At 39.2% G+C, this 26969-nt stretch overlaps 1 protein-coding gene across 1 annotated transcript in view; it reads right to left on the bottom strand.

The window, feature by feature from the left end:
- The window catches only part of STK32A (serine/threonine kinase 32A), a 155231-nt gene that overhangs the window by 80900 nt on the left and 47362 nt on the right, over window positions 1–26969 (bottom strand). The gene's annotated exons all lie outside the window — the stretch shown is intronic.

Below are 26969 nucleotides of genomic sequence, written 5' to 3'. Positions count from 1 at the left end.
TAAATATTTATTATTGCCTACTTGATAGTAAGAAGATAAATCACAAAGGTTAACATCTTTTTCTCTTTGCCACATATCTTCTGAAAATTTCCTTATCCTCCATTTCAGCACCTGGAACAACACCTGAACTTGGTATGTGCTAAATAAACATTTTTTAAAAAGTTTTATAAAGACTTGCATATAGAATATATAAAGAGCTTTTATGGATCAATAAGAAAAAGAGGCAACCAATAGAAAGGTGGTCAAAAGAGTCAAACAAGTACTTCCCAAAAAAGGGATTCTAAGTGGTCAATGAGCAAAAATATGCCCAAACTCGTAAGTCACTAGAAAAACGCAAATTAAAACCACAAGGAGATACCATTACACATTTGCTGGAACACCCAGAGTTAAATAAACTGATAATATCCAGTGTTGGTGAGGCTTTGGAGCAACTTGACTTTTCACACATTGTGAATGTGAGTATAAACTGGCACAAGCTCTTTGGAAAATTGTTTGCCAGCTAAACCTATGTAAACCCTAGGACCCAGGGATTTAATTCTTAAGTTTATATTCCAAAATACGTGTAGAAAAATAAAAATTACACATATTTTGGAATATAAACTTAAGAATTAAATCCCTGGGTCCTAGGGTTTACATGTGTACAAAAGTACACATATTTTGGAGTTTGCCAAAAGATACACATAAGAATGTTAATAGCAGCACTCTGCAAAAGTCTCAAATTGGAAACGATCCAAATGCCTATCAGTAGTAAAAAATGCAAATGAACCACAGAGTATTTATACAATGGAATACAATAGAGAAATGGCAACACACCATTGCTGCCTGTCACAACATGAATCTCAAAACTCACTTTGTACCTCTCCTCCTCTACTTGGAAAATAAAATCACTCAGTAAGTGATTTTATTTCTCATTTTCTCATTAAGCCTCTCCCTTTGCTCCCTTTGGTCTTTTGTCCCACCATGTGGAGTTGGCTTTTATTAACATCTTGATAGAGTCAGGAGACAGCCAAGGGTCCCCTGAGAAACCCTGCCTCCAAGTCTAAAACAGCCTGAAGGCTGAAAAACCGGACTGCTGGTCCTAGATGAAGCCTGCGCTTTCCCGACTCATTCTCTCTAAATAATGCCCACCCGCGTCCTGAGGGAACGGGGTGGAGCCAGGGGAAGTTCGCGCTGTTTGCAGTGGGAGGAGCCTGGCCTCTTCAGTTTCCGTGTGGTAACCCGGATTCAATCTGTGAGGCAGGAGGTTGCTGGCAAGACTCCCTCTCGCTTTGATGAGAGTTTTTCTTTCTTTTTCCTTTTCGCGCAATAAATTAAATTTTCCTCACCCTTCTACGTGTTGCAAGCCTAATCTTTCCTGGTCGTGTGACAAGAGCCCAATTTTAGCTGAACTAAGGAGAAAGTTCTGCAACAATCTCAATATATTTTTTATTTTTAGTTTTAGTTTTTTAGAGGCAGAGTCTTGCTCTGTCACCCAGGCTGGGGTGCAGTGGTATAATCACTTCAAACTCCTGGCCCAAGGGATCCTCCCACCTCAGCCTCCAAAGAAGCTGAGATTACTCAGCTAATTATTTTATTCTTATTTTTTGTAGAGGTGGGTTTTCATTATGTTGCCTAGGTTGGTCTCAAACTCCTGGCCTCAAGTGATCCTCCCGCCTCAGCCTCCCAAAACACTGGGACAAGGTCATAATATTTATCTTCTCAAGTAAAGGGTCTGCTCTTTTTGACTCCTTCTTCTTGACCTTGCAGCAGCATCCGAAATGGTTTTCCCTCCTTTCTGAATACCTTTTCTCTCTGGAAGATTCCAGGATGGCAGACTCCCCTGACTTACCCGTAGCTTGTTGATTAGCTTCATGACTGTTCTCTTTCTGTCTAGTTTCCTGAATCTTCCTTCTCTACCAGAACTACTAGAGAGAAATGTCTTCAGTCCTCAGACCTTCTGTTCCACCTAGTCTCTCTCCCAAGGTGCTCCCTTCAAGTCCCTGGTTTATATGGCGTCTAACAGCCAATGATTCCCATATTTTTGTTTTGTTGGACTTCATACACTCTGAATTTCTCTTTGAACTCCAGATTCATTTACTCCCTATTCAAGAGCTCTATCTGAATTACTAAGGGGCAGTTCAAAATTAACACAGCTGAAAGAGTTTTCTTGATTTTCACAATGAATCTGCTCCTCCTCCAATCTCCCCATCTAAATGAATGACACGATCATCTAAGTTGCTTAGGCCAACAATCCAGGAGTCATTTATTTTACTCTTTCTTTGAGCCAAGGGGCAGGAATGTTTTCTGAGCAAGGCCAGTTGGATTCTCTCCCAGGACTTTCAATCTTGAGTGGGTGACGCAAGGTTAGAAAATTGGTTGGAGCTGATTCATGTCCGCCCAGACAGCTTAAGAGCCTATTCAATAGTTCCTGCTACCTAGATTTCCAGAATGGCCTTTGTCCCTAATCTTTGTGAAACCTGCTACTTCAGCTGTGCTTCTGAGTCTTTACCCCATATCCTTCCAGTGAGTTTCTTTTTAGCTTAAATTTTCTAATGGCTCCTTGTGTTGTTTTCAATAAAAGATGACAAATGAATATGTGAATATCTGCATTATAAAGACACAGCTTCCTGTTCATTAGTCATCAGCAGACATCTCTAGGTGAAACAATTACTGCCTACCGGCCACAGAATAACACTTCTCTACTAAGCTGTTCTTCAGGGACTGCCGTCCCTTCTCTACTTTTGCAAGTTCATCAGGGTCATATGCCAAAACAATTTCTTCCTTGAACCCTTTCACAGCACTACAAGGACTCAATAACCTCATGTGGCTGTGAGTTCTTGCAGTATTTATAGTTTCTACCATTTCCTTGATCATTTTGTGGACTTCTTAAACATACTTCATGTATTGTGGTGGATTGTTTGCAAAACTGGCCACAGTGATTTCTCTGCCTGGCTTTTTCAATGTTGACTTTGCCATGCCACTCATCAGAAGTGGAGCCTATTTCTCCCCTCCTTGAATCTGAGCCTGACCTTATGATTTACTTGGTCCAATAGGGTAGAAAATGTGACTTCGGCAGAGGCTGAAAAAGTGCTTGCTCATTAAGTTTGTCTCCTGTTGCTGTTAGGAACCCTTCCACTCCCATGTGAAGAAGCCAGGGTTAGTCTCATGGCAGAAGAAAAAGATTAGGCTAGCCTCCACCTTCAAGGTCTAGATGGATAATTTTGAATCACTGACTTATATAACAGCCCAAACTAGAACTGCCTGCCCAATCTACAGAATCATGAGACATCAATACTCGCTGTTTTGAGATAGTAAGTTTTGGGGCAGTTTGTTACATAGCAAAATCTTTCATAATGCATCTAATTCTTAACCTAAAAGCAAGTCTATACAGCACTTGAATATTGGGAAGCATCTTCTTTTTACAGGATTTTACATTATGTGTGTAAATGTGTATGTATGTTTAGGGATGATGCACCTGATAAAATGATCTTTTATATCCTTACTAGCTCTAATTTGTATAGATTCCTCTAAAAATGATGGAATTTGACCTCCATTGCATCTCTGTTGCCATCCCAGAAGACTGAGGTCCAAACAACATGTACTGGGAAGAAATATATACTGAAAACAAACAAAGAATGTTTATGCTTAGGAAATTTAGGAATTCCCCCCACAACAATAAAATATTCTAATAAAACATGTTTAATAATATAAGTATAAAATAAAATAAAATTTCAGGACCTTCTAAATTGATTTTGACAAGGCAGAAGTTAAGCCCTGGATACTGAGTGAGTTGCATGGCGTGTCTGCAATTCTGCATCTTAGATTATAGCTTACCTCTCTTCCTCATTGTTCTTATTCTTTAAACAACTAGGAGAGACCAGACCTCCCCTTTCCAATCACTGATCTTTGTTATAGATTAACTGCCTCCCTATAGTCCTGTACCTAACTCAGACATGATGGTGCCCAAGGCCCCATGACAATTACATCTACAGAGTAGAATGTTTACATATACATTTCTCAAAAGAAAAAGACCACTTTGACTAATCAGATCGTTGTAACTATGTGTTAAACCTTACATAGAAAGATGGTGAAATTCTGTTAAACTTCCCTGAACTTTGTCTATAAATGATCCCCAATGTCTACGCTTCAGAACTCTGATTTCCATTCCTTGAATTCTGTGCTTCCTGGGGGGCCTGTCCTCAAACTTTGTACTCCAATAAACTTGCTTTAAACTAGATTCTGACCCTTTTGATTACTTTAGGTTGACAACAGAAAACAATTACAATAAAATGTTGCTTGAAATATGCAATCTTGTGAATGGTATAGATAGTAAAAAGTCAGGTATGTTGAAAAGCATAGGGAAAAAAATGGGAAGGAATTGCATTAAATACTAATAGTGTTTGTAATAAGCAGAATAAAGGCTCCCCAAAGATGTCCACATTATAATCTCCAGAACCTGCTAATATGTTTTCTTTTATGGCAAAAGGGACTTTAAGGCCCATCACCAGATAGAGAGGTGATCCTGCATTATCCGGGTAGGCCCAATGTAATCACAAGGGTCCTTAAAAGACGAATAAGGAGAACATGAAGTCAGAGTCAGAGAGAGGTTTGAAAATAGAATGCTGCTGGCTTTGAAGATAAAGGAAGGGGCCACAAGCCAAGAATGCAGGCAGCCTCAAGAAGCTAGAAAAGGTAATGAAACAGATTCTCACCTGGAGGCTCTGGAAGAAACACAGCCCTGGTGACACCTTGATTTTAGCCCAGTGAGACTGATTTTGGACTTTTGACCTCCAGAATTGTAAGATAATAGATCTGTGATGTCTTAAGCCACCAAGTTTGTGGTAATTTGTTACCATGGCAATGGAAAACTAATACAGCAGATATTTCTGCATGATGAAGCACAGGTTTTTCTTTTTTCATTAGAATTTTGTGTTTCCACATTTTATACAAAATACGTAATATTTTATATTCAAAAAATTAGATTTAAATTTATAAAAATTTAGAGTAAAACAAAAGACTTTCTAGTGCTCAGGCTCAAGTTTAGGTGCAGTTGTCAACTCAAGAATCTTTTCTGGCTGTGGGGGAAGCAGGGACATTCTATTTCTAGCAAAGGAAACCAAAAATATTTCACCCCAAATACACTTCTTTGACATATCTGGAGATGGTGCTTCAGAAGAAGTCATGCACACAGGAGTAACCCTGAAAAATTACCTTTCATGGAGATTATTTGTATCTACAGGAAAAAAAAATTAAAATTAAAAAAACACAAAAACGACATTAGTGAAATAAACAACCAGGCATTCTCTGAGGACCTCCCCGTGATCAGATCTCCCAACCACAGCCTATCATCTATTCTTTCTGAGAGTTGCTACTTGTGAGATTTCATCTATATAACAAGGACCACCTTTGCCCCATGCCTTTCTTTCTCTCCCTTCACCCATGACCTATTTTGCCAAGCTCTTTCTGTAACCTCAAGATGGCATAAAAGTGTCAACCATCTAACCCTTTCTGTGAATTTCTATATTGCAAAGAAATTTTGTGTGCTTTTTCTCCTATTAATCTGCCTTTTATCAGTTGATTCTCAGGGAACCTACAGAGGGTGAAGGAGAAATTTTCCCTTGGCCCTTATGCTGGAAGAAGTGTCACTCAGTTGTTTGTTTAAAGTCACCATTTATCAATCACCTACTATGTGAGGTGCTTGAAATACACATTCTTATCACTGTCATTCAAAGTAGTACTGACATGAGTATTCCTGTTATTCTTAATTACGGGTGAGGAAACCAAGCACAATACCAAACATAACTGGCTAAATTCACTAGGTTACCCAGTGGTGGAACAGAGATTCAAACTTAGATTTGTCTGACCCCAGGACCTGCAAAGAAACTGAAGTGCATATGATTATATGAGGGTATGTTTGTGAGTGTGCAAACAAATGACACTGGTATAATGGCAAAAAGGGCAATTAACCAGAAGCCAAAGGCCTTAGCCCTAACACTAACACACATTCATTCACATGTTCATTTAACAGACATTTATGGAGCAGTTACTGTGTGCTAGGCACTGTTGTAGAAGATGGGGAATGAAGCAATGATCAAAAACATACAAACATACCTGCCTCGCACAGGTTGTATTTTTCTGGGGTATGAAAGACAATAAACAAAATAAATCCTGTTCCTTACATATTTTTACGGGAGTCTTACAGATGTGTATAGGGATGGTATAGTGTAGGAGGAAGAGCAGAGGCTTTGAAGTCAGGATTCTTGGGTTTGAGTCCTTGCTCTGCTACTTCCTGGCTGTGTGACTCTGAGAAAATATTTTAGCTCCTTTGAGCCTCAGTTTCTTCAGGAATACAATGAGAATAATAATCCCTATCAACCAGGTTGTTATAATGAATAAATGAGATAATATATGTAAACCCCCCCAAAAAAAGAACACTACTAATAGAGAGTTAGTATTGTTGATGCTGTGGCCCTGAAGGCCACCTTGAGTTCTTATGGTTTATAATCCCATGAAAAAATGCTAGCACTCTGAGTCACATGTGTGGAGGCTGCTTCCAGGCAAGCCACTGAGAAGAGAGAAATAGCTCAGACAAGGCTGAGCTATATGAACTATGCAAAATGTATCAGGCTCAGAGAGACAGGAGGATGGGACTTCAGTCATATCCCCACACTGATGCCTGGGATTTTGTTTCTGACTAGCTGCCTGGTTCATTATCATCATGATCCTGGAATCTGTGATACAAACAATAGCATGTAGCCTATCAATAGTTTATGCTACTTTCATGTAACTCTTTGGTGAACAACTTAGAAACTGCCTCTTCTTTTTTCCTTAGAAACCCACTTGTCACTGCTGCTAATTGGAGTATACTCAGGGCAACTGGAAGCTATGCTCCTGGGTAACAATTTTCAAGCTTTGAGCCCCAATAAATGCTATACTTAATCATATTTTCTGAATCTTGTTGCTTCATGTTGACATTTTATCACCCCAGATGGGATCCAAAGTGGAGCTTCAGTGATCCCTCAAGTTGGTGACAATTGGAATCGTGGTACTGTCAGAGGTGTGTGAACCAGAGCAACTCTATCTTAAATAGGAGCTGGGTAAAATGAGGCTGAAACCTACTGGGCTGCATTTCCAGACGGTTAAGGCATTCTAAGTCACGGGATGAGATAGGAGGTCAGCATAAGATACGGGTCATAAAGACCTTCCTGATAAAATGCCAGCTCGATTCATATTGAATACTTACCATACCTCTTCATGCAAATATTTAGAAAAACTGGTAGAGAATAACTCAGAATTATTCCAACTTACAATGGCCAAAAATGTGGTACCTTTTAAAATACCTAAATTAGTTTATTTGCACACACAATTAGAAAAAGCTAGTTTTAGAACCAAACTGAGTGAGAGACTTACTTCTAATAGTACCTACAAGTTTCTAAAAGAAATCCTAAAAGAAAAAACTGCCTCCTTTTCAAGAGGTCAACAAAAGTATATTTGAAACTATTTCTAAATTTAAAAAGATTTTGGAGGTTTTCTCTTTCACCTCTAACTGCTCCATCTCCTTCTACTCCTATGATCTAAACTCATCCCTTTTCTGCTCATTCCCTCAGCTCCCATCCATCTCTTAGGAAGAGAATTTTTAAACAGAGAGAACAAATGGAACAACTACAGAACAAGAATGAAACTACAGAGATTTTAAAAATACAGATCCAACAAACTTTTGTCTACACTAGGTCTAATGAATGACACTGATGATTTCTTGACCCAATATCAGACAATATCTTTTTTTTTTTGAGACAGAGTCTCACTCTGTCACCAGGATGGAGTGCAGTGGTGCGATCTCAACTCACTACAGCCTCCGCCTCCTGGGTTCAAGCGATTCTCCTGCCTGAGCCTCCTGAGTAGCTGAGATTACAGGCATGTGCCACCACATTCTGCTACTTTTTTGTACTTTTTAGTAGAGATGGGATTTCACCATGTTGACCAGGCTGGTCTCAAACTCCTGACCTCAAATGATTCACCCACTTTGGCCTCCCAAAGTGTTGGGATTTTAAGCCTGAGTCACCATGCCCGGCCCAGACAATATCCTTCAAATGCCCCGCTGGACTTCACAGTCCCTTGGAGATACAAATCTTATGTTGAAATATTAACATGCAGAAAATTAGCTAAACAGCATTCCAGCTGTGATCAGATCTGAAATGAGTTGAAATCATTTATATGCTCAAACTGCCTGCTTGGATCTCCCGAAGGATTTACAAAAAAAGCACTCCATTCTGTGGTCTAGCAGCTAAGATTCTGCTTTCATGACTGTAGCCCAGGTTTGATTCCCAGTCAGGAAAGCACTCCTATTTGTTTAAATTATTTGTATAACTCTTGACCTTCTGAGGTACCCATTTGTTGTTGATCCTTTTCCCTTCCAGAGACAGTTTTTGATTTCCTGTCTCTATCTGTGGGGCATATAGGGCTTTAGGGCCTCCATGAGTAGGTGCTCAACTGAGAAGCTGAGATCCTTGAAAATATGGCTGGACAGAAATACGGGTTGTATTACATTTGCAGCAAGCAAGACATTTGTTTCTTTGAGATGTTTTTGGTTCTGGATCTTGTGAGGACTACTTTGCACCTCTTTGGAAATGCCTAGTTGGTCCTTGGTTTAGACATAACCTTGGTTAAGGTGTATTGGTTTTGGTAAGTCATTGAAAAAGTACCTTTGTTTTAAAAGAAAGAAGTTGAATGAAATATTTATAAAAGATAGACCCTCAGGTAAAATACGCTTGCTTCTTTCCCAGAACTATCCATGCTGAATCCAGGCATAGAGAAGGCTTTCTTTGCCCTGTTCATTAAAGAGCTTCCTAATGATGTCAGTCATCTAACCAAGAAACAAACTAAGTTGCAAAGCCCACCTATTTAACTAAGTTGGTCTGTTTCAGTAGGCAGGCAGACATGGGGAAGGCAGGAGATCACCCCCAACCTCTACCAGGAATATCAGACAACCATTAGGTGATGGTCAGGTGGTTGTTAAACTGTATCTCTAAAATAATATTTGGTTGCAGCTGGTGCCAGGAAAAGGCAATCTCCCAGTAGACAGAAAAAACCTGAAACTGATGATCAGTAGCTTCCCGATAAGATCTCAGGAGTTGGGCAAGTAGGCTCAAGCAAGCACATTAACAGGCAAAAATGGTAGAGTTTAACTGGTGTATGACCTTCCTCTAGGAACAGTCAACTGGTAAGGGAAAAAAAAAATGCCTCAAGTAAGCATGCACATAACTTCAGTAAACACACTGCACATGCAGCCTCTCCCAAGCTGGCAGGCTACTGCACATGCGCACAGCCCACCGCAAGGGAAGAATCAGGGGAGAAGCAACAACCTCTCAGAAACCTGCAAACATATAAAACTCCAAGTCAAAGGTCAAACCGTGTGCTTGACTCTCTCAAGCTGCCCGTCTGGTCTTCTTCCAAGTGTACTTTACTTCCGTTAATTCCTGCTCTAAAACTTTTAAAATAAACTTTCACTTTTGCTCTAAAAATTGCCTTTGTCTCTCATTCTGCCTTATGCCCCTCAGTTGAATTTTTTATTCTGAGTAGGCAAGAGTTGAAGTTACTGCAGACAGATACAGATTCTCTGCCTCTAACAGGTCTCCAAAATACACCTTACTGGCATTTAGCTGGCTGTATTGAAATTTACATTTATAAAGGAAATCTCCATTTGTAAGGGTGTCTGCCTCTGTGCACCTGGAGGAGAGGGAGAGCTGAGTCATGAGAAATTTGACATTGGTTTAAATTTATACAAGTCTTATCCTTATTTAAGGTGCTTTCCTTGGTCATCTTGTCTTAACTGGACCTTTACCTATATGCACCTGCTCCCTTGGTTTGAGCTCAGCTCTGTGTTTTTGAAATGTATTTTTTTTTTTTTTACTTTGTTTCATCTAAGAGTCATCCCTTTAGAAGTACAAATTTAAGGTTGCCTAGCTAACAATTGTTTGGGGCTTGACAGTCTAAAGGTGGGAGAGAAACTATTGAAAACTGGCAAATGAAGAAACTTATAAAGCTATAAAATCTGCTTCTGTGTGTCTGCATGTTTATATGTGTCATGTGTATGTAAAATTTACTACAAAAATATATGAAAGAGCTCTAATTAATTGGCCGAAAGAAAAAGGAAACACTTAAATATTTTATCTGAAAAATAGAAAGTAACTCAGATCCCTTTTAGTTCACATAACTTGGGTGAATCTTTGGTAGATAAGACCAGTGAATACTGTTGGTTTAATGAAAGCCGCCGTGCCTTCTGATCAGCAAAATATCTCTGTTTTAACTTTCGGGTTCTTGCTTAGGTGGCAACTGCCTGACATTTGCAGGCTATGAAAATGATTAACAAAGAAATAACTTGATGATGGCTACCTTTGTTTAATGAACTATTCAAGCATAATTGTTAAGAATGAATAAATTAAATTAAATGAATGTAAACGGCTCGGAAGTGTATAAATGAAATTTTCAGTTTCGAGAATCTTTTTCAGTAACTAAATTGTAAAGTCATGTTAAATTAAGTATTAGGTAATCATAAAATGTCTGAGTTATATGGTGTAGAAAAGCTAAATATATTTAGATCTTTTAACAAACAAAATAATTGAGGAAACAACTTTCTAAAAATTATGAAATGGTTTTCATCTACAAATACCGGCATAAAACAGCTCAAAATTACTTACTTCCTCAGAGTTCACTGTAAATTAGCGTTACTAAGAGTTAAAATTGTAATTGTCATATGTAATTTAAATGACTAGATATGGCCGGATGCGGTGGCTCACACCTGTAATCCCAGCACTTTGGGAGGCCGAGGCAGGTGGATCATGTGGTCAGGAGATGGAGACCATCCTGGCTAACATGGTGAAACCCCATCTCTCCTAAAAATACAAAAAAATTATCCAGGCCTGGTGGCACATGCCTGTAGTCCCAGCTACTTGGGAGGCTGAGGCAAGAGAATTGCTTGAACCCAGGAGGTAGAGGTTGCAGTGAGCCAAGATCACGCTATTGCACTCCAGCCTGGGCGACAGAGTAAGACTCCATCTCAAAAAAAAAAAAAAAGAAAAGAAAAGAAAAGAAAAAAAAAAATGACTAGATGTAAGAGAGACAATTCTATACACAGGGTATATAAAGAAATTGAGATGTGTTTTTGGTAAAGGGAGTTGAAAAGACAGTAATTATTCATTTGCAATAAAGAGAGCATTGTGTGGTCAAAATGATAAGGGAGAAAGGAAAGTAGATTTTGTCCTAAGATAGAATGCCAATCTGAAAAAGAAGAATACCAGCCTGGCCAATATGGTGAAACCCTGTCTGTACTAAAAATACAAAAGTTTGCCCAGCATGGTGGCACGTGCCTGTAGTCTCAACTACTGGGGAGGCTGAGGCAGAAGAACTGCTTGAACCCAGGAGGTGGAGGTTGCAGTGGGCCGAGATTATGCCACTGTAATCCAGGCTGGGCAGAGAGAGACTCTGTCTCAAAACAAAAGAAGTATAGGACAAACCTGACGGTTTAAGCAAGTTGTAGGTTTATGGAAGATTAAGCTTGTGAAAGGAATTTTATGTGTGATCAAGTTGGCTAAAATTAGAAGAGAATTGTTTATAAGTTTTTCTAAAAAGTGAACATTAATCTCAAAAGGTCACTGATGCAAGGCCAGAGTCTGGGCCCCTCTTTTGGAACCACAGGGTTTTCTTGAAACATTGATCTTCTCTTTAATAGAAAATTGTAATAGTTTATAAAAGATTTATGAAAATCTTCTGCGGTGAAAGCTCACTGAGATTGTATGGATTTGTTTATAATGTTTAATTAAAATAAACTTTAGTATTGACAACACATATAAAAGTAAAATTTGGTATTCTCCTTTGAACAAGAATTTCATACAGTATTAATAAGAGACAGTAAAAGATTTGTTTGCCTTTTGATTAAACTTCAAAAAGAAAAAAGAAAAACAGGGAAAAAGTAACCTCTCAGGGATATCTAGTCTTGAGAGGCTTTTAAAAGTACAATCTGAGATTCCTTATGAAAAGGAGGGAAGAGTTTGCCTCATGCTGTCCCTATTAGGTCTCTTGATTGGGAACTGAGTCTCCTTTCTACCAAAGAGTAAAAGTTTTTGCTTTTGAAATCTTGGAATTATCGCTTTGGCTAAATAAATGACTATTATTACACAGTGACCTGCAAGAATATTTTGAGTAAGTTTTTAAAATCTTTGATATTTGACAAACTTTCCAAAATCATATTTCAAATTAAAATTTAGTCTTTGTTTTCTTTTTTCCTCAAACTAACTTTTCAGATGTGAGGGCCCCTAGAAGTTCCAGAGAGGCAGATCAGGCTTATTTGATATGTTTAAATCATACAGAAAGCATTGTCAAATAAGAAATGATGTTTAACTTTCTTTGAATATATTTGTATAAATGTATTAATATTATTAATATCTGTTCCAAAATTGAATGAGATTCCAAAAGTTCCAATATGTTTTGGTATATATGATCAATAATAATTATGATTGTTATGTCAAGTTGTTGTATGCTGCAGGCATAACCAAATTTCCTTGTCAATTTTGTCTTTAACCAAGGCTGCTTTAAGTCTTTTGTCATCCACAGACAATTATTATTTTACTTAGATTCTTCATAAAAAGTGGTTTATAATAAGCTACAGTTCAAAATTTGCTTATCCTTCAAGGAATTTCATGGAAAGGACTCTGAGAAGTACTTTTGAATACAAGTTTCTGAAGGCTTTGGAAATCATATCATTGGACTATGTAAAAACTTTCAGAATTCTAATAAAAAAGTTTATCAGTTCATGAAGATTGTTAACCCAATATCAAACAGAACAGGGTATATAAAGAAATTAAGATAAAACAGAACCCAATATCAAATGGAACTGAACTGATAGAGAACTAAATTTTTCTTTTTTTCTTTTTTTTTTTTTTTTTGAGACGAAGTTTTGCTCCTGTTGCCCAGGCTGGAGTGCAATGATGTGATCTCAGCTCAACGCAACCTCCACCTCCCAGGTTCAAGCAATTCTTCTGCCTCAGCCTCCCAAGTAGCTGAGATTACAGGCATGTGCCACTACGTCTGACTAATTTTGTATTTTTAGTAGAGACGGGGTTTTTTCATGTTGGTCAGGCTGGTCTTGAACTCCTGACCTCAGGTGATCCACCTGCCTTTGCCTCCCAAAATGCTGTGATTATAGGCATGAGCCATTGCACCTGGCCGGGACTGAAGTTTTTTTCATGACTTTTTTTTGTTTGAAACATTGCTGATTCTTTTTGTTTTGTTTTCCAAAGTCAAGAATTTTTTTTGAGCTATTTAGAGCTTACAACAATTAAGTAAAGTATACTTTTATGAGCAAAATTGAAACATCTTATTCTCTACCTGATTCCTCCAGAATTTGGAAACTATTTGTGAATACTCTTTATTTATGGCAATATTGTTATTTGTGTAAGTTCAGTAAGAACCTGTTTTCTTCTGTAACAGTACACAGTTGGAGACACTGGTCATTTTACCAAGGCTTTGGGTGAAATGACATACTTTCAGATATGACCAAACTGCTTTGCTGAATTGAAGTTGACTTTATAGAGCCAAATCAAAAGTCCTTTGGGAAAACTGACCTGATACCTTGTCTACATGGTACCCTCACAAGTTTTTTGATCTTGCAGTAAGTAAAGAATGTCACCATTTGACAGGCCCAGAAACCTCAAGATATTTTGGAACCTCAAGAAGAGAGAAATTCACCCAATTTATGTAGATGCTACAGGCAGTTTGATGGTGAATTACTGGCTTGAATATCTAGTTTAGACAGTCTTTTAGGAGTCTAATCTGAGATTCCTTATGAAAAAGTTCCAGCAAAGCCAATTAAAAAATGCATACATGGCCATTCATTATTTTTGTTGCACTTAATGCAAATAATTAAGTCAAATATAATACTAAAGCTTATTTTGTGAGTATGTTGGTCCTGATAAAATTTATCTTGGGTAGAAATGGTAAACTGAAGACAGAGAAATTATGGTTCAGAAGAAAATTATAGCACACCTGTTTTTAAATTCAGCCCTGACCATTGTTTTTTAGTTTTTATTATTTTCCTACAATTTGATCTAAATCTTGAATTATTTCCTGCTGCAACAAGTCTCTAAGAAAGGACTGGATTTTAATTTTCTTCATGTTGTTTTCAGTTGACTTTCCAATGGAATAGATTTTTTTTTCATTCAGGCATAGAAATTCTTTTTTAAAATTATAATCCTTATGTGTATTATATTTCTACTATGTATAACTCACTGTTTTACTTATTCCGAGAAAACTAACTGCATGGTATTCTGAAGACTAGAGATGATTCCATAAGCAACAGTAGCTACATAAATTAGTGACTTGGCTGAGGCCACATTTGTGGCACCCTGTGATGCCATCCCAATTTCGCTTCTAACGCTGTTAAAATCCCCACTAAGACTCAACTTCTCCCCTTCCAGGACCATCTGGGAATAAGACTTCCTAGCAATGCAGGACTAAGTTCCTGAACATAAAAGGAGCCAAAACTGCTTAAGTTCATCCACAATGCTTTCTTTGCAAAATCTTGATGAAAAGGGGGGAAATGAGAAAACAAAAATAGCTCAGAGCAGTCTGAGCTATATGAGATATGCACAATTTATTAGGTTTAGAGAAACATGAGTATGGGATGTCAGTCGCACCCTCAAACCCACTCTCGAGGACAATATTTTAAAGCCATTTTGTTCCTGACTAGCTGCCGCACCCATTATCTTTGTGTTCCTGTAATTTGTGATACAAAGAATAATGTATAGTCCATCAATAGCTTAGGTTATTTTAATGTAAATTTTTGGTGAACAATTTAGGAACTGCCTCATCTCTTTTTCTTAAAACCCCACTTATAACTGCTGCTAATTGGAGTGTATATTCTGGGCAAAGTGAATCTGTGCTCCCAGGTAGCCATCCTTAAGCTCTGGGCTCCAGCAAACTCGATACTTAATCATATTTTCAGAATCTCATTATTTAAAGTTGATACCATTTATTGGGCTATGTTCAGAATCGGAAAGGACTCTTGTCACACTCTCAGTACAGGTAATCCTTTCCAGTTAAAACAGATGATCTGGTGTCCTAATTTCCTGAAACCACATATGGACATTTCTATCCACAGGGACAAGGGACATGAGTAAAGAGATAGAGGCCCTGAGGAGTTGTGTGCAGCTACAGGTTTAATCTCAATTAACAAAAGCCACCTGGGGAACCAACTATGCTGGGAAAGACTGGGGCCTATTTGTTTTCAGGCCGTGGGTTGCCAGGGCTTTGTGAAGAGCCCTCAGAGACAGACTCACAAGAAGATTTTATTTACTTTTCCTGGATGCCAGCCCTGTCTGGCAGCATTCACTTGATAACATGGCCTACATTTGAAGACTGTTTCTGAGTGGAACCAGGTCCCTGGAGGCAAGTCAGGTTGAATTTTATTTCCAAATGTTCTTTCTTCTTTAACATCCCTGCCCCCAGACTACTTAACTTCTTTCTCTGAAACCCCATAACATACATACCCACATACTACACAAACAGTTCTTCATACTTACTCTCTTTATATACTTCTCACAGTTTATATATTCATGTGTCATTTGATTAATATCAGGGCTCTGTCTATTTCTGCTCACCAAGATATCCCCATAGCATGGGTTTCTAATACAGTTAAGATTGCCAGATTTAACCAATAAAAGTACAACATGAGTAATTATACTTCAAATTCAGATAAATAATATTTTTAGTAGAAATATATCTCATGTGATACTGAGGCCATATACTAAAAATTATTGGTTGTTTATCTGAAATTCAAATATAACAGTATAACAGTGCATCTTGTATTTTACCTGACAATCAAATTATAACTTGTTTTTGATGCTCAGTAAATATATATGTGAATGAAGGAATGATTGCGGCTAATGCATGATCAAAAACAGAAAATCATATGCAGACATTTTACTGGAAAGTATACTCCAACATGTCAGAAGTGATTGTTACAAGGTGATAAGAATTATCAAAGAATTTTCATTTTTCTAGGTAATTTTCTGTTTTTCAAGTTGACTGCAATGAGTGGAAGAGTTTTCAAATATCACATATATATACACACACACACATATATATGTGATATGTATATACATATATGATTTTGAAAACATATACATTTGTATATAGGTATAAATGTATACATATATGTATACATTTATACCTACACACACACACACAAACTTCTTAACATTAACTCGCTTAAAAAAGGAAGAATTTGTTTTCTCTCAGCCTGAAAAACTAGAATTTTATAACTAAATCTCCAGAAGCTAGGGGCATTTTAGCGTGAATGAGATTATTGAAAGTATTATTGAGAGGCCTACACAGCATATCAGTAAAATAGAGTACACAAAGAAGACAGAAATTTTAAAAGTATTGCTTTACTTTATAAATAATACGCTTCTTAAGCTTTTGATGCTTTCAGGAGGTAAAGATAAATCTAAAAGTTAATCTCAGGACATAAAATCTTGATTAAATTGCACACAATATATTGGGGAGTCTTGACGTTTGTTTAATTTGCAGAATTAGGATAGAAAACAAAACAAAACAAACAACATACGATCTTATAGAGAATGAGTTGAAGATAACCCCCTTGACCCTGCACATACAGCTTTCCATGATGTCCTGGGGCCAAGCACCATTCAGATTTGTCGTTTAGATGTCCACAATGAACCATCGGAGATGGGCAAGTTCAGAATGTCATAACTTCATGAAGTAAGGAAGGAAAAGAACGAATACTTGTAAGACAAAATGTTACTATGTGCTGGGTACTGGCCATAGCACTTTGTTCATTTCATTTATAAATCTAAGGTTACACACAATCAAAGCTATCATATAACCATGTGACTTAAAAATGATGAACTAAATTACTCACTGATATGGTTTGCATCTGTATCCCCACCCAAATCTCATATTGCATTGTAATCCCCAATGCTGGAGGTGGGGCCTGGAGGGAGGTGATTGGATCGTGGGGGTGGATCCTCATGAATGGTTTCACACCATCCTCTTGGTGCTATTCTCATGATAGAGGTCTTAAGAGAGCTGGTCATTTAAAAGTGTGTAGTGACTCTCTCTTCCTCTCTCTTGCTCCCACCATGTGAGATGCCTTGCTCCCCTTTTTGCCTTCCACAATGATTGGAAGCTTCCTGAGTCCTCCCCAAAGCAGAAGCCACTATGCTTCCTGTACAGCCTACAGAACCATGAACTATGTAAACTTCTTTTCTTTAAAATTACCCAATCTCAGGTATTTCTTTATAGCAATGTTGAGAACTGACTAATACACTCACAATCACACCTTCAGAAGCACTGCAAGATGCTTTATAGCTGTGGAAAGAAACTTACACTGAATATATTGTGCTTACTGAAACAGAAAGCATTTATTAGGAAGAATGATACAGATTTGTGAAGATTTTTATCTCATGGTTTGGAAGACAAAAGGGGGTTGCTGTTGTACTTTAAGAGTTCCTCCTCCCAGTTAGTTTCTAGTCTTGAATGTAGTACCAGAATTATTGGGGGGAGGTAAGTCTCTTCTCTCTCTTCTACCGTTGTTAATGATATGCCCAGTGTTCCACTGTGAGGTTCAATGTGAGAAGTGAGACAGAAAGAATAGGTTATATGACATGTTACCACCAGGTCAGTATGCATGGAGAACAGAATGTTGTCTGGAATGACACCAAGTTAGCAAACAGCAAAATCTATCATCTTTGGCCAGCTTAAAGCCTCACAATACCCATTTTCTTAAAAAAAGGAACAGAATAAAATCAACTTTGCCCACACAGTGATGAAAGACAAATATGAGAAAGTAAAATGCTGAGGCCTTACAATGGCTCCCCGGGCTTAAAAAAAAAAAAAAAAATTAGTTGGTTAAACTTTTGAAGAAGAAAAATGTGACTTTGAACAAAGGGAGATTGTGAAGTGACCATACCTTGTCATTCTCAGGACGCAGAGAGACGACAAGAAAGGCAATTTGATGATTGCTAAGGGTAGGGAAGAAAGAGCTGCATCCATTTTAGCTTTTTACATGGCAGCATTCTGAATAGGCCACTCTAACATACTGATTACATACACTGAGCTTGAGCTGAAATTAGACTCTACCCTGTCTGAATAGTGCATAAACTGTAATAGACCTATTTCCAAGTCACATAAAACCATCTTCTTTTCAACTGTGGCATAGAGGCTTTGAGCAAATTGTATTTTAAGTGAACTGTAATAATTAAAGATGGATGGAGGCAGGTTTTATGCACTGATTTCTTCAGAAGGATGTCCCTAAACACAGAGTAAAACCTCAATTATTTTTCCATTAGCGTTCTCTGAATAAAGACTGTTTTTTTTTTCTTTGCTGATAAGTCAGAACTGCTTGGTATGCATATTTAAATAACAGTCATCCTGAATTAGCTTTAAGAACTACCTCTTAACATAATGGATGCATTAAAATGTAAAATAAAATTAAGGTGACACAAAAAGACCTCGACACACAAGAAAAGAATAGGAGGTAATAGATACTGCAAGCTTCTCTGCCATTTTCTGTGCCTTGGATTAGGGAAATAGCTTTGAGCGCAATCACAGTCACTTAATGTCTAGTCACTGATACAAGTCAGCTTCATCTCTGCCAAAAGTTACTTGTTGACAAAGGAAGAACCTATCCTTGTCTAACTGACAGGTGTATATGTGGCTACCTAAGAAATAACGCTACAAAGCAATCAGTTTTATTGCTAGTTAGTTTAAGGGAGAAAGTGCTTTGTATAAATTCTAAATATCAACCTCAAGTCTGCCAATGAGGCCATGCTTTGTAAAGAAAGTTCCTCCTGTGCAGGTTATGGGGGGAAAAAGTATCTAATAACTAATAAGACATCTGAACTCATTCCCAGTCAGCACATTTAATTACAATGCTTAAATATATATATATATATATATATATATATATATATATATATATATATAGACCTCAAGGACAAGGGGAACTGTGACAACTGAACCAAGAAGTATTTATTAGTGACAATAAAAGAAAAATGTTCTTTCACTATAAAGCCAAAGAAACTAAGGAGAACAAAAGACCCTGAGGAAGATCCTAATGAGAATTTTATGAATGCATGCTTCGAAATCAAGATGCATTTATGTAACAGTAGGGATGAAGATGAAAGTGAGACAGGAATAATAAAGGGTGGTAGCAAGAGAATAGAAAATTCCAGGCAGCAGTTTCACATGACTAGCAAAAGGAAAATGTTGAAATAGCTGTATAAACTAGGGACTGATAAGAACCTGAAAAACCAGGGTGTAGGCCAAGCTGGCTAAGACCAACTAAATCCAATGTCGTACTTGACTATTTTTCAGTAAGTTATTGTGGTAAAGGTGGTTTTGGTTACATGAGTAAGTTCTTTAGTGGTGATTTGTCAGATTTTGTTGCACTCATCATCTGAGCAGTATACACTGCACCATATTTGTAGTCTTTTATCCCTCTACCCCCTGCCCCACTCTTCCCCCTAAATCCCCAAAGTCCATTGTATCATTCTCATTCCTTTGTGTCCTCATAGTTTAGCTCCCACATATCAGTGAGAACATATGATATTTGGTTTTTGCCTTCCTGAATTACTTCACTTAGAATAATAGTCTCCAATCTCATCCAGGTCACTGCAAATGCTGTTAATTCATTCCTTTTTATGGCTGCATAGTATTTCATCATATATACATATACCACAGTTTCTTTATCCACTCGTTGACTGATGGGCATTTGGATTGCAACTGTGAATTGTGCATGTAAACATGCATGTGCAAGTATCTTTCTTGAATAATGGCTTCTTTTCCTCTGAGTAGATACCCAGTAGTGGGATTGCTGGATCAAATGATAGTTCTACTTTTAGTTCTTTAAGGAATCTCCACACTGTTTTCAACAGTGGCTGTACTAGTTTACATTCCCACCAGCAGTGTAGAAGTGTTCCCTGTTCACTGCATCCATGCCAACATCTGCTGTTTATTTATTTATTTATTTATTTTTTTATTTTATTTTATTTTTTTTTGGAGACGGAGTCTCGCTCTGTAGCCCAGGCTAGAGTGCAGTGGCCGGATCTCAGCTCACTGCAAGCTCCGCCTCCCGGGTTCACGCCATTCTCCGGCCTCAGCCTCCCGAGTAGCTGGGACTACAGGCGCCCGCCACCTCGCCCGGCTAGTTTTTTGTATTTCTTAGTAGAGACGGGGTTTCACCATGTTAGCCAGGATGGTCTCGATCTCCTGACCTTGTGATCCACCCGTCTCGGCCTCCCAAAGTGCTGGGATTACAGGCTTGAGCCACCGCGCCCGGCCTATTTTTTTATTATAACCATTCTTACAGGAGTAAGGTGGAATCACATTGTGGTTTTGATTTGCATTTCCCTGATCATTCGTGATGTTGGGCATGTTTTCCTATGTTTGTTGGCCATTTGTATATCTTCTTTTGAGAACTGTCTATTCATGACCTTAGCCCACTTTTCGATGGGATGATTTGTTTTTTTCTTACTGATTTACTTGAGTTCATTGTAGATTCTGGATATTAGTCCTTTGTCAGAAGTATAGATGGTGAAGATTTTCTTCTACTCTGTGGGCTGTCTATTTACTCTGCTGACTTCCTTTTGCCATGCAAAAGCTCTTTAGTTTAATTAGGTCCCAGCAATTTATCTTTGTTTTTATTGCATTTGCTTTGGGGTTCTTAGTCATGAAACCCTTGCTTAAGCCAATGTCTAGAAGGGTTTTTCCAAGTTACCTTCTAGAATTTTTATAGTTTCAGGTCTTAGGTTTAAGTCCTTAATCCATCTTGAGTTGATTTTTATATAAGGTGAGAGATGATGATCCAGTTTCATTCTCCTACTTGTGGCTATTCAATTATCCCAGCACCATTTGTTGAAAAGGGTGTCCTTTTCCTACTTTATGTTTTCATTTGCTTTATCAAAGATCAGTTGGCTGTAAGTATTTGGGTTTACTACTGAGTTCTCTATTCGGTTCCATTGGTCTATGTGCCTATTTTTGTACCAGTACCATGCTGTTTTGGTGACTATGGGCTTATAGTATAGTTTGAAATCAGGTAGTGTGATTCCTCCAGATTTGATCTTTTTGCTTAGTCTCTTTGGCTATGCAGGTTCTTTTTTGGTTCCATATGAATTTTATAATTGTTTTTTCCAATTCTGTGAAGAATGATGGTATTTTGATGGAAATTGCATTGAATTTATAGATTGCTTTTGGCAGTATGATCATTTTCACAATATTGATTTTAATCATCCATGAGCATGGGATGTGTTTCCATGTGTTTGTATCATCTATTATTTCTTTCAGCAGTGTTTTGTAGTTTCCCTTGTAGAGGTCTTTCTACTCCTTGGTTGGGTATATTCCTAAGTGTTTTGTTTTGTTTTGTTTTTGCTATTGTAAAAGTGATTGAGTTCTTGATTTGATTCTCCACTTGGTTGGTGTATAGAAGAGCTACCTATTTGTGTACATTAATCTTGTATCCAGAAACTTTGCTGACTTCTTTTATCAGTTCTAGGAGCTTTCTAGAGGAGTCCTTAGGGTTTTCAAGGTAAATGATCATATCGCCAACAAGCAGTGACAATTTGACTTCCTCTTTACTGATTTAGATGCCCTTTATTTCTTTCTCTTGTCTGATTGCTCTGGCTAGGACTTCCAGTACTACATTGAAGAGGAGTAGTGAGAGTGGGCATACTTGTCTCATTCCACTTCTCAGAGGGAATGCTTTCAACTTTTCCCCATTCAGTATTATGTTGGCTGTGGGTTTGTCATAGATGGCTTTTATTACATTAAGGCCTATGTCCCTTGTATGTCAATTTTGCTGAAGGTTTTAATCATTAAAGGATGCTGGATTTTCTTGAATGCTTTTTGCTGCATCTATAGAGATGATCATGTGATCATAAAATTCTGTTTATGTGGTATATCACATTTATTGACTTGTGTATGTTAAGCCATTCCTTCATGCCTGGTACAAAACCCACTTGATCATGGTGGATTATCTTTTTTATATGCTGTTGGATTCCGTTAACTAGCATTTTGTTAAGGATTTCAGCATCTATGTTCATCAGGGATATCGGTCTGTAGTTTTCTTTTTGGGTTATGTTCTTTCCTGGTTTTGGTATTAGGGTGATGCTGGCTTCATAGGATGAATTACAGAGGTTTCCTTAGTATCAAAAGAATTGGTACCAATTCTTCTTTGAATGTCTGATAGAATTCTCCTGTGAATCCATCTGGTCCTGGGCATTTTTGCTGGTAATTTTTAAACTACTATTTCAAACGTGCTGCTTGTTATTGATCTGTTCAGGGTATCTAACTCTTCCTGATTTAAGCTAGGAGAGTTGTATTTTTCTAAGAATTTATCCATATCTTCTAGGTTTTCTAGTTTATGTGCATAAAGGTGTTCATAGTAGCCTTGAATGATCTTTTGTATTTCAGTGGTGACAGTTGTAATATCTCCTGTTTCATTTCTTAGTGAGGTTATTTGAATTTTCTCTCTTGTTTTCTTGGTGAATCTTGCCAATGGTCTATCAATTTTATTTATCTTTTTAAAGAACCATCTTTTTGTTTTATTTATCTTTTGTATTTTTTTGTGTGTCAATTTAATTTAGTTCTGCTCTGATCTGGGTTATTTCCTTTCTTCTGCTGGGTTTGGGTTTGGTTTATTCTTGTTTATTTAGTTCCTTGAGGTGTGACCTTTGAGTGTCAGTTTGTGCTCTTTCAGTCTTTTCAATGTGGGCATTTAGGGCTATAAACTTTGCTCTTAGCACTGCCTTTACTGTATCCCAGAGGTTTTGATAGGTTGTGTCATTATTGTCATTCAGTTCAAAGAATTTTTAAACTTTCATCTTGATTTTGTTTTTGACCCAATGCCATTCAGGAGCAGGTTATTTATTTCCATGTATTTGCATGGTTTTGAAGTTTCCTTTTGGAGTTGATTTCCAGTTTTATTCCATTGTGGTCTGACAGAATGCTTGATATTATTTCAATTTTCTTAAATTTATTGAGGCTCATTTTATGGCCTATCATATGGTCTCTCTTGGAGAAACTTCCATGCTCTGTTGAATAGAATGTGTATTCTGCAGTTGTTGGATGAAATGTTCTGTATATATTTGTTAAGTCCATTTGTTCCAAGGTATAGTTTAAATCCATTGTATCTTTGTTGACTTTCTGTCTTGATGACCTGTCTACTGCTGTCAGTGGATTATTGAAATCCCTTACTATTATTGTGTTGCTATCTATCTTATTTCTTAGGTCTATTAGTAATTGTTTTCTAAACTTGGGAGCTCCAGTGTCAGGTGCTTACATGTTTAGGATTGTGATATTTTCCTGTTGAACAAGGCCTTTTACCACTATATAATGTCCCTCTTTGTCTCTCTTTTAACTGCTGTTGCTTTAAAGTTTGTTTTGTCTGATGTAAGAATAGCTACCCCTCCTCGCTTTTGGCATCCATTTGCATGAAATGCCTTTTGCCACCCCTTTACTTTATGTTTATGTGAGTACGTGCATACTAGATGAGTCTCCTGCAGCCGGCACATAGTAGGTTGGTGAGTTCTTATCCATTCTGTGATTCTGTATCTTTTAAGTGGAGCATTTAGGCCATTTACATTCAATGTTAGTATTGAAATGTGAGATACCATTGCATTTATCATGGTCTTTGTTTCCTGTGTACTTTTTAGAGGTGACCATGTGCTAGCAGCCCTCGCTCTCGGCACCTGCTTGACCTCCGCGTCCACTCTGGTGGCGCTTGAGGAGCCCTTCAGTCAGTCACTGCACTGTGGGAGCCCCTCTCTGGGCAGGCTGAGGCCAGAGCTGGCTCCCTCTGCTTGCGGGCAGGTGTGGAGGGAGAGGCGCAGGCAAGAACTGGGGCTGCGCGCGGCACTCGTGAGACAGCGTGAGTTCCGGGTGGGCACAGGCTTAGTGGGCCCCACACTTGGAGCAGCTGGCTGGCACTGCCAGCCCCGGGCAGGGGCTTAGCACCTGGGCCAGCAGCAGTGGAGGGTGCGCCAGGTTTCCCAGGACTGCTGGCCTGCAGGCGCTGCACTCAAATTCTCATGGGGCCTCAGCCGCCTCCCCACAGGGCAGGGCTCAGGACCTGCAGCCCACCATGCCCAAGCCTCCACCCTGCCATGGGCTCCTGCATGACCTGAGTCTCCCCAACGAGCGCCGCCCTCTGCTTCATGGTGCCTGGTCCCATCAACCATCCAAGGGCTGAGGAGTGCGGGCGCATGGCGTGGGACTGGCGGGCAGCTCCGCCTGTGGACCCGGTGCGGGATCCACTAGGTGAAGCCAGTTGGGCTCCTGAGTCTAGTGGGGACTTGGAGAACCTTTATGTCTAGCTGGAGGATTGTAAATGCACCAATCAGCACTCTTTGTCTAGCTCAAGGTTTGTAAACGCACCAGTCAGTACTCTGTATCTAGCTAATCTAGTGGGAATTTGGAGAACTTTTCTGTCTTGCGCTCAGTGTCTAGCTAAAGGATTGTAAATGCACCAATCAGCACCCTGTCAAAACGGACCAATCAGCTCTTTATGAAATGGGCCAATCAGCTCTCTGTAAAATGGACCAATCAGCAGCATGTGGGTGGGATCAGATAAGGGAATAAAAGCAGGCTGCCTGAGCCAACAGTGGCAACCTGGTTGGGTCCCATTCCACACTGTGGAAGCTTTGTTCTTTCACTCTTCACAGTCTTGCTGCTGCTCACTCTTTGAGTCCACGCCGCCTTTTTGAGCTGTAACACTCACCGCGAAGGTCTGCAGCTTCACTCCTGAGGCCAGCGAGACCACGAACCCACCTGGAAGAATGAACAACTCCAGACGCACTGCCTTTAAGAGCTGTAACACTCACTGTGAAGGTCTGCAGCTTCACTCCTGAAGTCAGCGAGACCATGAACCCACCAAAAGGAAGACAGTGTGCCTAAGCAAAGATCTTTTTGCAATGAATTACCCAGATGTTCTTTGTGCTTCTTGTATTTGGATGTCTAGATTTCTAGCAAGGCCGGGGAAGTTTTCCTCAATTATTCCCTCAAATATATCTTCCAAGCTTTTAAAATTCTCTTCTTTCTCAGGGACACCGATTATTCTCAGGTTTGGTCATTTAACATAATCTCAGGCTTCTTGGGGGTTTTGTTTGTATTTTCTTATTCTTTTTTCTTTGTCTTTGTTCGATTGTGTTAATTTGAAGACATTGTTTTCGAGCTCTGAATTTCTTTCTTCTACTTGTCCAATTCTATTGCTGAGACGTTCCAGAGCATTTTGCATTTCTAGAAGTGTGTCTAAAGTTTCCTGAGTTTTTTATTGTTTTTTCTTTAAGCTATCTATTTCCTTGAGTATTTCTCCCTTCACTTCTTGTATTTTGGATTCCCTTGCATTGAGCTTTGCCTTTCTCTGGCCCTTTCCTGATTAGTTTAATGACTAACCTCCTGAATTCTTTTTCAGGTAAATCAGGGATTTCTTCTTGGTTTGGATCCATTGCTGGTGAACTAGTGTGATTTTTTTGGGCCATCGAGTGCCTTGTTTTGTCATATTACCAGGGTTGGTTTTCTGGTTCCTTCTCACTTGGGTAGGCTCTTTCAAAGGGAAGGTCTTGTTCAGATTCTTTTGTCCCACGGGGTGTTCCTTTGATATAGTACTCTCCTCCTTTTTCTATGGATATGGTTCCCTGTGAGCTGAACTGCAGTGATCGTTGTCTCTGGTACTGGAAGTTGTGTGCACAGAGTCCTGTGATGTGAACCGTCTGTGAGTCTGTCAGCTGTGGATACCAGTGCCTATTCTGTTGGAGGTGGCAGGGAGTGCAATGGACTCTGTAAGGGTTCTTAGCTTTGGTTAATATTCTATGTTTGTGCTGGTTGTCCTCCTGCCAGGGGGTGGCGCTTTTCCAGAGAGCATCAGCTGTGGTGGTATGGGGAGAAACTGGCAGTGGGCAGGGCCCTAGAACTCCCAAGATATATGCCTTTTGTCTTCTGATACCAGAGTGAGTAGGGAAGGACCATCAGGTGGGGGCAGGGCTAGGTGTCTCTGAACTCAGACTCCCTTGGATGGGCCTTGCTGTTGCTGCTGTGGGGGATGGGGCTGGGATTCCCAGGTCACTGGAGTTGTGTGCCTAGGAGGATTATGGCTGTCTCTGCGGATTGTCAGGGCCAGTCTCACTCCCACCGTGTTCCCCCCACCGCCCCTACCCCCCACCCCACCACCACACACACACACACAGCTGCCACGTTGTTTCCAAGCAGAGAAGCAATATCGGCAACCTGCCCCAGGCTACCGACCTCCCAGCTGCAAAAGAAAAGGGCTTGGTTTATCCCCTGCCTGTGGAGTATGCACACTGGATTTGTGCCCTCCCCGGAGTCCTGGCCAGGCGCTTTCTCACCCTGTTCAAAATGTTACAAAGTTCAGCTAGAGATTTGCTTCTCCCTGTGGAATTTTATCCCCGTCTCCTCTCCCATTGGATCCCTGTGGTGCCAGGCAGGAATGGCATGCTTGGGGACCCAGCAATCTCCCAGGGCCTTTCTGCGGCTTCCTCTCCTGGTGTATTTCACTAGGCTTTTCAGCTTGACTCAGCTCCAGGTAAAGTCAGAAACTTCTCCAGCAAACAGACCTTCAGCTTCTCCAGTGGGGGTGTGTGTTTGGGAAAGGAGGGTCTCCCTTTCCCACTTCCGCAGCTGGGGCACTCACAGTTTTTGGGGAGTCTCCTGGGTCCTGCAGGAGCAGTGCGTTTCCTTCGGAGAGTCTGTGGGTCCTCTCCATCATGCGGGATTTGACCTAGGTTTCACCTAGGACCTCATCGTACACTCAGTAACATACTAAATCATACACCCACCAGCACCATGACAGTTCTAGGAACATTCATATTTGGTGTAAAAATAGGTGGCACCACAGTTCCAAGAAATCTCCATCTTTTTTCAAGGATCTTCATGAATGTTTCACCCCTTGGTTAAAGAAACCC

Source organism: Papio anubis, chromosome 5, assembly GCF_008728515.1.
Source record: "Papio anubis isolate 15944 chromosome 5, Panubis1.0, whole genome shotgun sequence".
Classification (NCBI taxonomy): domain Eukaryota; kingdom Metazoa; phylum Chordata; class Mammalia; order Primates; family Cercopithecidae; genus Papio; species Papio anubis.
The sequence above is the reverse complement of the archived record's forward strand: the minus strand, read 5'-3'. Positions and strand labels throughout refer to the sequence as shown.